The 16,013-nt window shown below is 48.2% G+C and overlaps 1 long non-coding RNA gene across 2 annotated transcripts in view; it reads right to left on the bottom strand.

Moving 5' to 3' along the window:
- LOC137843729 (uncharacterized) overlaps positions 1-15,730 on the bottom strand; it is a 153,718-nt gene extending 137,988 nt beyond the window's left edge. For both annotated transcript variants that reach the window (XR_011089653.1, XR_011089652.1), the window contains exon 1: positions 15,572-15,730. This is a non-coding gene — a long non-coding RNA (uncharacterized lncRNA). The remainder of the gene's footprint in view (positions 1-15,571) is intronic.
- Between the last annotated feature and the right edge of the window lie 283 nt (positions 15,731-16,013).

A 16,013-nucleotide genomic window follows, 5' to 3' on the forward strand; every position in this document is an offset into this window, starting at 1 on the left:
ACAAATTGAGCTGAATGTGCTTTGAAGGAGGAAATTTGACGGCTTACAGCGCTGGAGCATGTAGCATGGTCCTTTCAGCCTGAAGATGCCAGGTCGAATAACTCACATTCAAGACCTGACTAGGTGTGAGCAATTCAAACAGCTTGGGCCATCTCTTATTTTCGTGTCAGGCTGCAGGTTGTCCCCCTACAGCCACCAATATCTCTGGTACGTGCAATTCCAACTTCATCAAGAAAAATAAATGGAATCCGGAAAGTGAATCAAATAACACGGTCCCACAAAGCCCAGGGAAACAGGCTAGGAGAAATGGAACTATTTTTATTGCCAATATCATTTCTTCACTACTAACAGAAAAAGACCTCATCCCCATCATAATCTTTGCTTCCCAGGTCAAGTCCAAACAGGGTCCTTCTAAATAACAGCAGTGAAACCCATCACTTGGTCTTCTGCACATGGAGAACAGGCGTATATTTATTTCATGTTAGGACCTAAAAGGGTTTCCAGAGAGATTTCTGCCCTGTCCACTCTCCATCGAGGCATATTGCTGCTCAAGTTATTTACAAACAGCCCTGCCTTCCACATCTATAAGCTTTTAACCCTGTTGCCTGGATGGTTTAGGATCTCATCAATGCTGGCAGACCTCCTTTGCCCTTAATTTTTGGATTTCATAACAAAACTCCTGAATCACTCCAGAACACCACCTTTTTCTGGGTTGCAGGTAGATTATCCACCCCCCCCCCAAGTCCCACGTTCTCACTCACAATCCTAAAAAAAAAAATCACATGGACTTGCTCACATCCATACCCAAAAGCTTACTTTCCTGCCTTGAACATCAGAAATCTTTTGTGGATGCACACACGAGTCTGTCCACACTTCAAATAGTTTCACCATCAGGTATCTGAAGATTGTCGCCCTGATTTCCAGAAGCCCTGGGACTCTGCAAGCCTCGCATTCCCCGTTAGATCTCATGTCTGGAACATTGTGGACAGCGATAAGTTTATTTAAAGGAAAAAAAAGTAAAAGCACATAGAAAGCCACAGCAGTCCCAGGACTTTCATTACGATTCAAAGGAAGAACTCCCTGCAACTGCTGTCAGCAGCGTGGCTGGCATTCTGAGCGAGCCTCCAGCACCAGTTAAAAAGAAGCTCTGCCAAAGAGAGGGGGGGGGACGACATAAATAATCCAGCGGTCACAGCTCGCACCAATCGGCTGAGCTTTGTGCTTCCCAGCTCCCTGCCTCAGATCAGAAGCAGCCACATCACACGCTGACATGAAAGCTGCTGCTAGGGTCCTTCCGAGCTTGAAAGCCCTGGTCTTGCATTTCCTACTCCATCCCCTTCTTTATCCCTGCTCCTCACTTGCTCTCCAAGCCCCTCCCTTGCTCACGGATTTAATTATTCATAAAGTGAGGCTCTATGGACTCCCGTTAATCTCTTCCACTCTTCCCAGTTGAGGCAAGCGACAAAGCCACAGCAAAGCATGCAGTGCTGATCAAAGTATCGATCGGCAGAAGATCAGAAGTATTAGGATTGCAAATGCCCCTAGCATTTGCCATCCTAAACTGGAAGTCAGTGCCAGTCGGTCCCACTGCACCCCTGGGACCCAAGCTGAGGGATGCTTTGCTCTGCCTGAAGGGATGCAGGCACGATGCTCAGCACCAGGGGTTTAATGCTGGCAGCCTGGCCCTCTGGTAAAGGGGCTGCCAAGGAGATTAGTGAAGCAAAGAAATCCTCAGGGCTCATAATTCTGCTCTGGGGATTGGGATAATGGCATTTGCCAAAAGAAGAGGATAAGCCAAAAAACCTTGCTCTGTAACATGCCCTTTGTACAAGTCTCAAGCAACAGACTCACGCACAGCACCAAAGCAAACTGCTCTGCTTTCCATCACCCAAATTTCTTGACAAATTCAGCTTATTCCTCACGCTCTGATCAGGTTATGTCCCCTTTTTACACATTTGGGCAAAACTCGCCCTGAGGATTTAGAGGTGTGAGAGAGGGAAGGCTGCATTCAGCCCCAGCTAACAGACAACCCCAGCTGTGCTTTAGGGCAGTGAGCAGCCAGACCCATCTGCAGGAGCTGTGGAGGGAAGGAGACTGCCTTGTAAAGTCAGGAACACAAACTTATGGTCATGTTTTAGCCTGAAGCAGCAGGATGAGGAATTTTCAGGCAGCTATTTTTGACACTAAGGATGCTATAATCTCTTGCCCTCTGTGCTGCTTTTGTGCCTGTTCTGTTCCCTAAGGAGATTTTAAAGGTGAGCTATAAAACAGGGAGAAAAGGGAAAAAGAAAACATGGTTTCAGGTCCCAAGTTAGCATCCAGAAGTATGTGGTGGCCTAAAAACCTCCTATTAGTATCAGTGATGAGCAGAGGCAGAGAGCCCACATCCCACCCGGGAACAACCTGCATGTTTTGGGTGCTGAGGCACCAGCGAGGACTTCCAGGCCAGTATCTCAGGAGGCACACATGCAAATTCAGTCTGCACAGAGGGCAACAACCCAAGGATGCAATGTCTCCAGCTTCAGGGGAACAACTCCAGCACTATGCTGCTCTGAGGAGCACCAGTCCCAGCCCCCTGGTCCCCAGTGGGCCACAAATACAGAGCTGGGTGTCCACATCTAATCTGCTCAGCACAAGCATATTCCCATAGAATGGGGTCCTTCCAGTGCAGCACCCATGGGATCCCCTCAGGAGGTGGAGGTTTGTGGCACCCTTCTTGCAGAGGAGCTCCCCTCACCCCCAGGCAGCATCCCCCCTGCTTGCTTCTGCCCACAAAACACTCAGAATTCGCACACGAAGGCCAGCAGGGCTGAACACGAAGCATGTCAACATTTAGCTTTTAAATCAAGGGCTGCTGGGCTCTTTCAAGAGAGATATTCCCTTGCAAGGCACCAGCTTTGAGATGAAACCCACCAGAGACAAGAACACGTGAACCTGCAGAGCCTTTGCGTGGCAAATCCCCCTTTTGCCAGACACTGCCTGTGTTCTTGTCTTCAAAGCAACTTCAATTCCCTGTATTGTCATCAAGCAGAGGAAAACCCTCAAACCCAGGGGCATGTGAATTCACATCAGTGACTTCATTTCTGCAGTCTCTCAGCTCAGATCGTTGCCTACAGGGCTGAGCCCAGGTCTCTGTGCATGTGTGCAGTTCCACCTCATCACTGCTGAAAAACAGCAAGGTTTTCACATGTTTTAATGAAAATTCATTGTGTTGGCCAGCTACACACTCCATCTCTCCTTGCTTCAGAGGTCAGGAGAGTCCATAGACGACACCTTCATCCCAAGGGCACTGCAAATCCTTACCACCAAGTCTCTTTGGGAAAAAGCCAGCTGTGGGGGCACAGCTAGAGAGTTTGAAAGGGATGCCCGTGCTCCCAGGACATAGATGGATAGAGAAGCACACACCTGGACTGAAGCATATCCACAATGCCACCCTGCCAAGGGACACTGCAAAACGAGTGCTCTCATTTTGTAGACACTACCCTGGTCTCTTTGTGCTTCCCCTCTCAGGACAGCACGATTTCTGCGCTTCCCAGGATGTCTCAGTAGTTTTCTGTAGCCTGATGAATTTTGCATTGGAGTTTGAAGATGGGAGACATGAGCTGAATATGCTACCAAGTCGGAGCTGATTCCCATTTCAATTCTCCGGGAACACGTAAGTGAATGTTTCATTTAATCATCCCATATCCTCCAAGGACTCTGCCTCTCACCGCTGTCTGAGGGCTCCTGTGCATACAAACACACCTTGAGCAGGAAAGCCACCTTCGGTGAAAGCACACAGGTAAACACATGCCCGAGTACCTCTCCTACCACAAAGACACCTCTGCATGCGTACAGCACACAGAGCCAGCTTCAAAGCAGCCCAAAGAGCAGCGAGAGCCCCTGGGGGCTGCTGTCACATCTGCACGGGCAGAGCTTCAGCCCCCAGGGTCCTACCCCAGGAAAACAGCTCCGGCAGCACACAGCTTGATGAAGAAGAACCCAGCCCTGCAGGGAGCTGTCTGGGTACAAAAACTCTCAGTGCTCAGGCTCTGCTGTTCCTCGTTCAGAAAGGAGAGAGGAAAAAAAACACAAACCCATGCCAGAGAAGAAGCCAAGTGAATTGCCTGTTTGTATTCGGAGCGCAGGACCTACACTGCTCACCTGGAACCCAGACCAGGCTGTGCTGGGTGGAGGAAACATCCTGAAGTGTTCTGTAAACTTAGCCAAGCAAGGATTTGCTTTGTATACAGAAGGAAATGAGACAGATGTCCTACAGGAAGGTTTGTGGCAAGGACAGGATTTTATCTTAATGTAGCTCTCTCCAAGAGCATCAAGTGAGGGGCCTCTCAGCCCCTCTGCTCCAGTAGATTTGTGGCATCTGGAAAGACAAGGCAGAGGCACAGCTTTTATCAATATTTGACACAAAATCCTGTTTTCTAAAAGTCACCAGCTCCTCTCTGGGAATGCAGGGAAGCAACACGTAGCCAGCCAGCTCCATCTCACCGCATTAGGTGATTCTTCAAGGGTGCAGAGAAGTTCCCTCAAGCAGGCAGGCTCCAAGCCACTGTTCAAAACCAATTCTTCAGGCTTCAACTGCCTGAAAACAAGCCTGGAAAAGCTGCGATGCAGCAAGAACATAAACATTCACATCACTGAATCCCAGGCACTGCAGCCCGGTGTTTCCAGCCCTCCTCAGTGGCCAGGGAAGAAAAACTCTCCCGGGGTGATTTACAAAACCTGTCAAGATGGCCAAAGATGGACCAGAAATGAGAGCTATAAAGGAAATACGCGAAATTGGGAGCTGAAATTGGAGAGCTTGAAGAGAGAAGTGAAGGACCTCAAGCCTGATGAGGCTAAATCCATAAATCCAGGCTCCCTACATAGAGTTCTTAAAGCTGGCAGCCCATGGGCTCAAGGCACAGCATGAACCAGTGCCCATGGCTGTGCTGTTGGGGTCAGAGCTGCTCCCAGCCCTACAGATCTGTGGGGCCTTTGCTGCTGGACACCCCGACACCAGGACACTCATACTGGTGCCAGTGCCACCACCGAGCTGGCTGGAGGAGCATGGTGGTGGGGAAGCACCAGAACGTGGCACAGCTGGAAGAAGTAACCTCAGTTCTTCCCCTCCTAGCATTTTCAGTTCAAGTCTGTCTCCTTGAGAGAGCAGGCTGTGAAGCAAAGGTTTTTCCTTCCTCCTTTCATCCATTCCAAATGTCAAGCAAATCGAGGCCAGCTCTGAAGGGCTAAAAAAAAAAAAAAACAGGCCTCTTGCAGCTCTGGAGTGCTGACTTGCATCACTTCGGGGATCTTAGCTCCTTGTTTTGTAAATAAGTCGAGGGCAGCTGGAATAATATACCTGTCAAACAGCAGCGAGCCTCCAATTTCCCCTGACAGCACCGGCTCACATGTGCTGCCTTTTCCAAGAGCCTGCCAGAAGGAATCAATTCTTTAAACATGTCGACGCACAAACACGCCCTGTTGCTTCAATAGCTTCTGGCCATCAACCACGGACCTGAGAGAAGCCTCACCTCCAGTTTTGGCTCCTCATTTTGGTGTCATGCCAGATTTGGATCCAGCCCTCTGCTGTGAGGTTCACTCAGGCAGTGCAGGTGAGACATGCAGGTGGGCAGCCCAGCACTTTGCTCTATAACCCCATTTTCAGCTCAGGACTTACCACAAGCTCAGTTCATCTAAAGATTTCCATGCCAGGGGCCTGTATCTTCCGTGAATTCTTTTGGGGAAGTTGCTTTTGGAATAAGTTTGTTGTTTTTAGAAAAATGGGTTATATTAGAGGGGGAAAAACACATTTTACCTAAAGAAAAAAAAAAGCAATGCTTTGGCTCAATCTTTACACTGGTCTCTGTACTAATAGAAAAATCATTAGAAAACTGGAAATCACTGAAGAAAAATAATTAAAGAATAAATAGATATAGTGGCTGTGCAAATAGAAACTCATTAAAGTTCACAAAGCACTCTGATATTTTGAGAACTGCACTATGGCGAAGCTCTCGTGGAAATTCAGTGTTGTGTAGTCAGAGCAAGGATTAGAGACTGCATCATAAATAATGCATACAGACAGCTTGTGATGAGACCAAAAAAATAAGAGTAGCCCTGCAGTTACCACCAACAGCTTTCGTGCATGGAAAGAGCCACGGGTCATGCAGAGCAAGTCAGAGGTGCTTGAAGATAGAGGGATAAGCAGGGAGAGCTGAAGTTATTTAAAGCAACCTCTATTTGATGTTTTCAGCCTCGATGTTCTTCTCAGAGAAAAATCAAGTACAATGTTATACAGCTTGTGTTTATGTGCTCCAGCTTCTGTCCAGGGCCCCCAAAGGACACCACAAACCTTCATCAGCGAGGCTGAACCCCATGCACCTGCAGGTGGAAAGGGATCAAGAGATCCCATTCAAGGATGGAGAAACTCAATCTCGGGAGAAAAAACACTTGCTTAAGGTCAAAAGATGCCTGCGATAAAAGCAGGAACAGAAGAGGTGGCATGGCTCGATATTTGGGACACATCTTTGGTGCTGTAAACTGGAACAAGTCTCTGCACGCCTGCAAAGCAAAGGCAGCAGGCTCCTGATCTCGCTCCCAGGGCCGGCAGTTCCCTGCACGAAGCCGTCTCTCACTGCAGACACCACACTGATGCCAAGAAGTGACAGAGCAGCAGCAGAGCATTTGACACAGAATTAAGCTAGCAAAGCACCTGGGCATCGAGATCACACACCACCTGTGCTCCTGGTTACTGCGGGGCTCTGCACCAAGCAGCTCTGCCCCTTACACCGCAGAGTAAGGCAGTGGAGGAAGCACAGCAGCAACACTGCAAAGGCACCAAGAGCTCAAATTGAATCCTCTATTCAAAGAGGAAACAAGGCACTTCTGATTGTCAGGCCGGTAAGTGATAGCAAGGGGGAATTCAATGTCTTAATTGCAGGCTTACCATGCTGTGCTGGGTCAGACCCATGCTCCCTCACATCAGCACCCAGCAAGCAGGGGAGAAGAGAGCAGAGCAAACACACCCAAGTCTTCCTTTATCACTGCTCTGAGCATTGATTCATCAGTCCACAATCCTAAGGGTAATTGCATTAAAATTATTAAGACTCACACTAAGACCTGGACCATTGAGCATAAGCTTCGGCAAATTATTTTTACTTCTCCACAAGTCAGTGCACGATCGTCTCATTTGCCACACCAAAGGAGCAGAATTTCACAGCTCTGCGGAGAGCTTTCACCACGTTCCCCCCACCCAAGGGCGACCCCTTTGCTGCTTGAGCTAGCAGAACGGCTGCTGGCAGCAGAAGGCTGTTCCCCCCACCCGGAGCAGGGGCTGCACCAGGCATTTACAGCTTCATTAGGTGTCAGGGCCTGCAGACAAACAGCTCCAAAAGGCAGAAATCTCATCGCCAGGGACACGGCAGCCGGAGCCTAGGAACCTCAGCCAAAGCACTGACCAAATGTTTCCTGCTCCGTGTCAGGAAACAAACACAAATGTTGACAAATAAAACACAAGAGCTGGGCTGGGCAGGAGATCCTTCAATATTTCCCTGTGCCTGGCTGGTGCTTTCGAACACGGACACACGCAGAAGCTTCCTGCTGTGCCCAGAGCTGGGAACAGGGCCCAGAGCCCACGCAAGGTGCCAGCCCCTCCAGCAGGCACTTGCCTGTCACCATTCCCCAGCAGGAGCTCTGCAGTCACACACAGCTCATCCCAGACCCCAAAACCTCCCTTTCCATGGGCAGCACTTGCCCTGCTCTTCTTGTAATCCCTACCATGTGGATGAACTGACCAGAAGCAGCAGGTCCTGCGTGCAGAACGACCCCACACGCTGTAGAGGACTTTGAGGGCTCCATCCAGACATCTTCCCTCAGCAGGTGCAGTTAGGATCTGCCTACAGGGACAAGCTGAGCTGTCTTTTTTTAAAATGCTCAAAAGCTTCTTTTCCTAGCCCTGAGACTTCTCATTTTTCATGTGATCACCACTCATCTACCCCAGACACCTTCCATTTTGATGGAAAACTCCTTGAGTTTTTCATTTAAGGATTTTATCACTCCAGAGACCTCTTGTTGCTGATCATTAGCAGGGAGGAAGAAGGATCTGAAAGTTAAAGGACAAGACCAGGACCAGATCTGCATTTGAGCAAGTTATCCAGGGACCTTAGACAGTGAACCAAGAGGAGCAGGTGCTTGTAGGGAGCACTGCATCCACCCACATCCCAAAGCAGACACCTGGACTTTGCAAACCTGCCTGATCTGCTCCTCTTTCCCTTCATCACAATGAAGCAGCAGATAAACAGCTGTAGCCATAGGTTTGTCTTCCTCCGTGCAGCATAAGCAAGATTAATCTCAGAAGCATGTTTCTGGCAATGGGGCCCTGCAAACAAGGGCTCCTCCACTCCTCTCCTTCCATGCTACAGCTGTGCAGACCTGAGGGGGAAGGATTTAGATGGCACTGTCTAGCGAGGCCTTCTAATGAGCCTGGTTTTGGCTGCGAGCACAGCAACACATTTGCAGAACCGCTACACCACCCTGAGATGCCATCTGACTCCGTTTAGGGACGTCTGCTGCCGAGCTCCCCTTTTGTAGAGCTCCGTGAAAACAATCACAAGTGGGAGGACCGCAAGGAAAATGTTCTTGTGAGCGAGCCTGGGTTGTGAGTCAGGCTGGGACAGCACACGAAGGGAGAAAATGGGCAACAGCTCGTCCTCCCCAGAGCTGGCTACATTTCAGCATTAGAGAACAGCTTGTGAAGCACGGGGAGCAGCTGAAGATTGCAAGCACGTACCATTCGCCATAGCCAAAGAGAAGCAGCACCAGGAATAGGTCTTTGTGAACACGAGGACCAGACCTGGGGGAAGGTGTTGGGAAGGTGTTTGCCTCCAGTGGTCAGCTTTCCTTTTGATGGGGAAGGAACTCAGCCCTTCTGGTACACAGATGCTTTGGTGTTTTATCAGGAGCCACCCAATCTGTCCCCAGCTGAGCCCCAAACTTGCAGCAATCCAACACCTGAAGCCTGTCCTCTGCTAAATGTGGCTGAAACAGGCTAATGGTGCAGAAGTTATGAGAAGCATGTACACAGACACCACTTATGCAAGCCTCATTTCTTTAAGAAACCAGGCTAAAAAAAGGCAATGAAATCCGCACCACCTTCCACATGCTCCAAGGTTAAAGGACCCTTTATTTTAAGCACCGCAAAAGCTTGCTCAGGTTCTGTCCTGAAAGCTTGAGCAGGTTCAGCACCAGAACTGCTGCTGTCCTCTCACAGCCAACCCCATCTCCAGGAGGAAGCTGTCTGAGCGGTGACTGATGGAGAAACCACTTCATCACGCCTCCCAGAGGACATCACGACAGCAGGTTTTCATTCCAGAATAAAAAAAACACTCCAAACTAATTAGCATCCTTCCAAAGTGAAGTAATTATGCTACAGCAAAGTCACTTCTGTTCCAGAAGAGTGTCCATGCAGGCAGCTCTTCTGGAAGGCTTCCGGCTGAACAGCTTATTCGGCAGCAGCAATTCCCATCAGTTCCCCAAACGACAATGATCTCTCACTTCCCCTCCTACAGGGAGGAAACCAGATTAGGAAAGCTGGTGCTCTTCAGGAGACATTTCAACTAATTTGACAGATCTACCAGTTTACAGGAAACAATTTTGGTGTGTGTGAGTTTTATAATCGCTGGCAGATAATTAGAGAAGGATCAAATTCTTTCCCTGCCCTCAAGGAGAAGGCAACAGGAGCTCAGCTATGTGTTGGCCATCCAAGCATCCACGGGGCAGAGCTTTTATGGACTCCAACCATGCAAGGAGCATTGGGAGCGTGCATTTTATTACACACCAGAGAGTCCAACGTAAATCACAAGCCTGGAGGAAAGCTGGCTGCGTTACTCACAGCTCCTGGAACCGCTTGTCCAACAATAAAAGGGACATGAAAGACAATATTTGAATCCGTAAGTGCAGTAGCCACAGGCAAAGCATCGTGTCCAGCCCCAGGATCAGGGCACTGAGCATCTCCACTGCCAGCAGCGATGCTGGGCTGCTTGCAGCCCCGCAGGATTTGGGAGAACATTTCCAGCCCTGCCTGCTCGCCAGACTCCAAGTTGTGAAGGCAGAAGGGTTAACTGAGCCCAAAACGGCCTGGGCTGATTTTGCTGTGGGCTGGCGTGTGCTTTAAGTGCACCCATCTATCTTTGGCGCTCCTTAGCATATTTGCTCAGCTTATTTGCATACACAAATATAAACTGTGCTCTCCAAAAATTGCTCAGAGTCTGGAGCAAATTAAACACTCAAGCTGAGGAGAGTGGGAGGAAGGCAGTGAAAGAAAACTGTAGCTACACCATGCTCGGGGCCTGTGGCTGACATGGCTTAAAGCAAAGAGGCCTTGCAAACATCCAGTACAAGGGGAAAACATTGAGAACATGACAGGGAAGTCGTGCTGCTGTAAGAGAAGAGACGCATGAGTGGTTTATTCCTGCATATTTTCGCGGCTAATATGGAAACTGAATCTGTCTGCGGTGATAGCAATTCTATTTAACCAGAGGAAAACAGTAGTGGAGGAAGATCAAGGCAGAGAACTGATCCAGAGCTTCTTGGGATGAGGGATGCGACTGATCTCCATGCCTTTAGCTGAGCACTGAGTGGCCAGGGGAATTAATTGCTCTGCAGACATTAACTCCAGCCCACATGGGCAGATCCCAACACCCAGTTTTGTCTAAATGGAAACTTTTTGCATCAAAAAAACAGATGAGGAAAAAGCAGCCCATGCTGGCTGCCCACCCCCTGGCAGAGCAAGGTGCTCTGGTGCAGCTGAGCAGCTGGTTTGGGGCTCAGCAACACAAAAAAAAAAAGACAAGCAGGCTCTCAGGGCTTTTAGCACAGGGCTGTAAATATCTGTGATTTTTCCCAGCCCGGGGAGCCACGGGAAGCAAGTTGCTTAGTCAAATTCTGGCGGGCAAAAGCTCACATCGAGCTCCGTATCAACAGCTCGCACATTGAGCTCACCCAGGAGACAGGATGGGAGGCTTAAACGCAACCTCAAAGAAAGGTCAAACGAAATAGGTTTGCTCAGCCCAGATAAGAGTTTTCTGAACTGGGGATATAATAACAGACCTCTGATATGTAAAAGGTTGGTCTGAAAAGGGAGGTGAGCAATTATCCTTTAGGCCACTAGAGGCAGAACAGAAGAGAATAGGGTGAATTTGCAAGGGAGGAAATAGAAAAAAAGGTAAATTTAGGTTTGTTGGTTGGATAAACTTCCTAGTGCTGAGGGTAAATAAGTACAGAAACAGACTGCTCAGGCAGGGGGCTGAGCCCTTGTCAGAGGAGGATTTTAAGAACATCTGCCAGGGTTGGTGTCATCTAGTCCATTGTGCAGGGGGTAGGGGATGGATTGGATGTCCCACTAACCCCAGATTTCTAAGATTATTCTGTGTATGAAAAACAGAAGAAACAAAGAAATGAGTGATCTGCAAAGAATGAACCAAGAAGGACAAATTGAGGGTTTTGTCCACAGACGAAGGAACACACGATGTGAAATCCAGCACATGGTCCCCAAAAGCAGGGGCTGTGCCTGGTGTCACAAAGCAAAGTCCCTCCAGCAGTTCCCATTTACGGTGGAGAAGAGAAACACCTCCCTTCCTGCCCTCACTGCCCATGTCCAGACAATCCTTGGGCACATGAGCAAGAGCCACCAGACTCCAGAGGAGTTTCAGTGTCCCACCTACTGTCCAATCTGTAGCTGGGTCCAACTCCCTACGCCCCAAAACAGGCAAAAAGCAGCAGCACAGAAGTTAGAGACTTCTAAGAGAAGCTTCTTCAGAGCAAAAAATCACTTTAGGTCTAAAATAGACTGACTGATTTATCCGATGGGGACAGGGCAATGCTGGAATAAATCTATACTAGCACTGTATGCTCAAGGGAAAAGGGTAGAAAACATTATGGAGGCTCTTTGCCAACCTTTTTGCCCCTCACTCCCTCAGCACTTGAGCTCCCAGGTAGAAATTATGCAAGGTAAGAGAGGCAGGAAGGGATTCAAAGGGACCTACCATGCTGGAATCAGCCCAAACTCAAATTACTTCTTTTTTTCCCCCCCCTCCAGCCATTGCAGATAAATTAGGTCTGCCTCAAAATACCTTTCAGGAAGATGTTGTGTGGAAAAAGTCCCCGTCTGCCCTTTACAAAGGTCAAAGCTCTTCTAACCAAGCCCTCCCAGACACTTGATCAAATCAAGTGGACCCAAAACCACCTCTGGAACAGACCCAGGCCCAGCCTCCACCTCCAATCAATGAGTTTTTCATTTGGGAGATCTCAGCCCACATTTCTAAGCAGGACAAGCTTCATCAATGACAGCAGAGCTGGCACCACACCAGGAAGACAACCCAGGATTTCCATGGCTCTATTAAATTCTTGGCCTTATTTTATATCTCCCCCTTAGCCATGTAGCCCAGGCCTGAAGTAACATCCCCGCCAGCTTCTGATGCTCCCTGCAACCTCAGCACCAGGAAATCTGTCTCCATCTGCCAAAGTGTGAACCACAAACCAAGATTTTGTTCCTGGATTTACAACTTCTGACTCTACATGTCTGACTGCAGATGGCTGTGACCTCCAAACGCACTTGTGAGCACTTCTGAACTTGGGAACATTTTGAACTCAATTAAAACCTGGTTCCTGCAGTCAGATGCTTGGTGTAAGTTAATCAACAGCAATTCTAACATGGGAGTTTCTCACCAACAGGGATTGTTCCCTCAAATTTTGAATTTTCACCATGCCCAAAGTTGCCTGTACTCTTTTCCTTCAAGTAGGAAAAGAACCAAGGCAAAAACATTTCCTTGCCTGGGGGAACTTGGGTACACTCAGTGACAAAGATGGGAAAGGATCCAAACAGTTCATCGCTGCTTGCCTTTGATCTGCCACGCTTCTTGCAATGCCAAGGAGCATCTCGGGCACATTTCTGAAGGAATTAGTGAGGAATCCTGCAGCTGAAGTTCCCAGTGAATAGCAGAGCTGCACACAAAGGATTCTCAAACATTTACAGAAGAGCAGAGTGAGGAATCCTCTTTGTTCTGGGCATGTAACATTAGAGAACCTGTCAGCTCTCATTTCACTTGATGACTTGGATAAATCTCTGTCTTTGTCTTTCTGCTCCTCTTTCTTTTATTGTTTTTCCAAGAAACAGTTGACATGAAAAATGAGAAACAAGAATTGCACTGTCAGTTAGAAACACATACATGTAATGAATTGTAAACTGGTTGACCCTTCCTGGGTATTGATTCTGCTTTTTAACCAGGAGGGGGACCATGGACTGGTTTGCAGACGCTAATGAAAAACTACCAAATAAAAACCAAACCCACGATTTTCATATTTTAATCTTAGGCTTGTCACAGGGCTGGCTGGAGCACTGTAACACAACATAATTCTCACCAAAAAAAGGCTTCTCTCAAGTACCCCTTTCTGCCTGAACAAGAAACTTGCCAGTTTTCATTTATCAGTTTTAATCATGAAGAAAATGTAAATAATTGAGACCATAGGCAAAAGCAGGGCTCTAAAAAGAAAGCTCAAAATATTTTGCTTTCTGGGATTTCTATCTCCCATCAAAACCTTAAAAGATGCTCATGAAATATTTTCACCAACTGAAAAAGCATTTTTATGAAAAAGCATATTTCCTGAAAAAATTTGCATTTCTCAAACAGCTGCAATAAATCCTCATCTCACAGGGATGCTGCGAGAGGGATGCTAAGCTTTAAACAGTTTTAGAAATGGATCTTTGGCATAAATCAGCCTAGTTCCACTGAAACAACAGACTAGAGGCTCAGATGTATGGGATGCAACTCCAGAGCAGCTCTCCCAATTTACACCAAGTGTTTGCCCCCTTAACATCCCCCCCAAGCAGAAACAGCCATTACACCACATTCCTAACTTGAAGCAATGAACATTTTTAATCACCCCAGCCAAACGCCTGGGTAAAGGCTGCTCCCACTTAAAGCCTTAAGCGCATTCATCAGCATCACAGCTACTATTGTGCATTGCAAATGACCGGGACCAGGTAACAAAGCATTCCTCTAACTTCCCCTGTCATATGATGTATGTTGTTTGCATTGCAGAGAGCAGCACCGGGCTGATTGACTGCATGCAGTAACACGGACTAAAGGACAGGTGCTTAAAAAAGACTTGCAAATGAGAGCAGAAACACCAAGTGCACTCCCAATACACATATACATTCAGCAGATATTTCCCTCCACCCCACCCAGGCCGGCAAAAATACATATATTTTTTTTTTAAGCGAATCCTGGAAACACTGAGCCTTCAATCTTGGCTACCAGCACCCATAGAAAGGGTAGGTAACTCAGGAAAGTATTCAGCCTGCTGCTTTTAATCACACCACTGCCTGCATTAGCTACATGTGCTGCTTTTTTCCCCTCTCGTTCTTTGCAAAGATGGCTTGTAAATAACTTTTTCCAATCTCTCTTCAATCAACATCACCCGGGGTGTCTGGAGCTATCAGACACCACAGCATTGCTCTGCAGCCCAGCAACCAGGCTGAACTACCGGGCCCAGGGGAGCATCTACTCAGACAAATGCAGGTGCCTGGAGATGCAGAGGGCTACCTGCCAAATTTTGGCCACCAAATCCAGGGGTGCCTTTCCTAAGCCTTGCAGAAAGCAATTGCAAATGGCCTCACACCGAGACAGAGTTCCAGTTTTTAGCAAAACCATCCTGGCTTCAGAGCTGGATGGGGGTTTTCACAGGGGACCAGAACCCCTGCCCAATTTCTGCCCTACACTCTGACCCAGGGGAGCTGCTGGAGCACGGAGTGCTAATGGAGATCTCTGGTACAGGCACCCTGAGAGGCCAGCAGGTGCAAAGGAGCAAGACACTAGGATGTGGGAAAAACATTAGCAAAGCCACAGGGTTAAGTGGTCTCAGCACATACTGAAACACCCCTGCCACATTTTACATCTCACAAAAGCCATTTATTTGTTCCCTGCCCCATGCAGCCCTGCAGCATCCCCAAACAGGACCCTGAGCTGTGCTGGGGTGCACAGGCAGTGCCTGGCCTTATGGAGGGGCAGAGGGACAGACTGCAAGCTCAGAGCCAACAGATGGGCATTTCTGGATGAATTTTTAGCTGTTCCCCTTGATACTATTTATAGCAAATCAAGACCTCCTGAGGCACAACCTTGGTAAACTTCCACTCATCTGCCACTACGGAGTGAGGAAAAAAAAAAAGCCAAGGGAGGGATTTGGGGCTAGGCTGCACAGTCATCAGAGCTTCTTCCAGCTTTTTGTCCTTCCCTTGTTATAGCCCCTGGATACACAGAGCAAGAAAAAAAAAAAAAAAAAAAAAAAAAAGAAAAAAAAACACTCAAGAAACAACCACAGAGAGAAAAGTGCTGCATCGACATTTCTGGGCCAGATCAGGAGGCAGAGATGGAAATGAATTCCTGTGCAGCTGCTGTCTCATTGACAGATATCACTGCTCTTTAAAACACACTTATCTCACTGACAGATCTGCTGCACTTCTCCACTGCCTGCCCTAGCACTCCAGGCTGCAGGGAGGCGCATGAGACAGAAAAATAGAAGCAACAGAAACTTTTCCTACCTTATCCACGCAGCTGGGAGGTGGAGGGAGGCAGAGCTGAGCAGATCCAGAAGCCAGGCTGCCCCTACAGCCACTGGGAGATGTAACCACAAAATAAAAACAGCCAAAAGCTTGAGCCCAAGTGGGACAGGAGGCAGCAAACAGCCTTGTAGCTGCCATACAAAAGAGTAAGGAGGGGCTGAGCTGCTCCATAAATACCCTCCCTGCACAGTGCCCCCAGGTGCTGCCCGTGAAGCCCCAGGGCCTTGCTGGAAACACCTGGGCAAAAAGCTCTGCAGCACATCGATCTCAGGTGGAAGGGAGCAAATTGGGGTGATTTTTAGTAGATTGAAGAAACGAGGTGTGAATAGAGGAGAAGTTAAGTCTAAGGAGAAAAGTTCATTGTCCCCATTAACTGAGCCAGCTGCGTGCCTAAGCCAGGCTGACACCACCCTCACCTGCT

Source organism: Anas acuta, chromosome 23, assembly GCF_963932015.1.
Source record: "Anas acuta chromosome 23, bAnaAcu1.1, whole genome shotgun sequence".
NCBI lineage: Eukaryota > Metazoa > Chordata > Aves > Anseriformes > Anatidae > Anas > Anas acuta.